The sequence below is a fragment of the Brassica oleracea genome, chromosome C2 (genome assembly GCF_000695525.1).
Source record: "Brassica oleracea var. oleracea cultivar TO1000 chromosome C2, BOL, whole genome shotgun sequence".
In the NCBI taxonomy this organism is placed as follows: domain Eukaryota; kingdom Viridiplantae; phylum Streptophyta; class Magnoliopsida; order Brassicales; family Brassicaceae; genus Brassica; species Brassica oleracea.
The window spans coordinates 16351038-16352038 of NC_027749.1; positions in this window are offsets into that span (position 1 = coordinate 16351038).

A 1001-nucleotide genomic window follows, 5' to 3' on the forward strand; every position below is an offset into this window, starting at 1 on the left:
CGCTGAGGTTTGTGCATCCTAGTCCTGCTTTGGGCGGAGAAAGAAGGAGTGATTCCGAACGTGAAGACCAAGGTCCCGACGCCGCTCCCACTATTGCGACGGGGTTGAACTCTTCGAAGGGGAAAGATATTGACCTCGGTGACCTGGAGTTTTCGGTGGACGATTGCATGCTTCCAGGATGGGATCTGGACCTTGCTTTCGGCGATGGAAGCGGTACGAGCGAGGTCCCTATTCTGGACTTTGATGATATCTACGCTGGTCTTCCGTCGGGCTTCGATGCTCCTCCGGCCACGAGCGAGTCGGGGAGGCCGAAAGTCGTCGCGGAATGATCTCGTATCATTAACGGGGTATAAACTTTAAGAATTTATTTTTTTTATTTTTTTTTATTTTTATTTTTGCTTATAACGTGTCAATCGATTTTATAGGGCTTGAACTTGCTTGGATCGGCCATTGAGGCAAGCCATAGAGAGGCCAAGATCTATCGCTTTAAAGCGGAGAAGGCGGAAAATGATCTTGCTCGCATGCGAGACGACATGTTGGCGCGAGATGCTCAACTTGCTCGTGATCATGCCAGAGCTGTTCATAGGGCGGAACGGAAGGGCAAGAGGGAAATTGCTGAGGTAATGAAGACTCGCGCTTCTCAATTCCAGGTTGAGTACGAGAATCTTAAGGACGCTTTCAACTCGCTGGGCGACTTCCGTGAGTGTCGCGGCTCCGTCGGGAGCCTTTGGAAGACGCAGGCGGATGACTACGTTTTCGAGAGGGAGATGGAGTTAATGAAGGGTGGCATGAAGGATCATGCTCACGCTGAGACGATCATTCCTCCGATCGATGAGAAGATTCAGGGATTCTGGGATCCCATCCCGGTTTCTCCTGATACCGTAGAAACCACAACTGATTTTGCCGGTGACGATGAGGAAGTGAACTATCCCGCGGATGCATTCGGAGCTTCCTTGTCCGGTTATTTTAACTTTGATCTGTGAGTGTTTTGACGGGAAGGA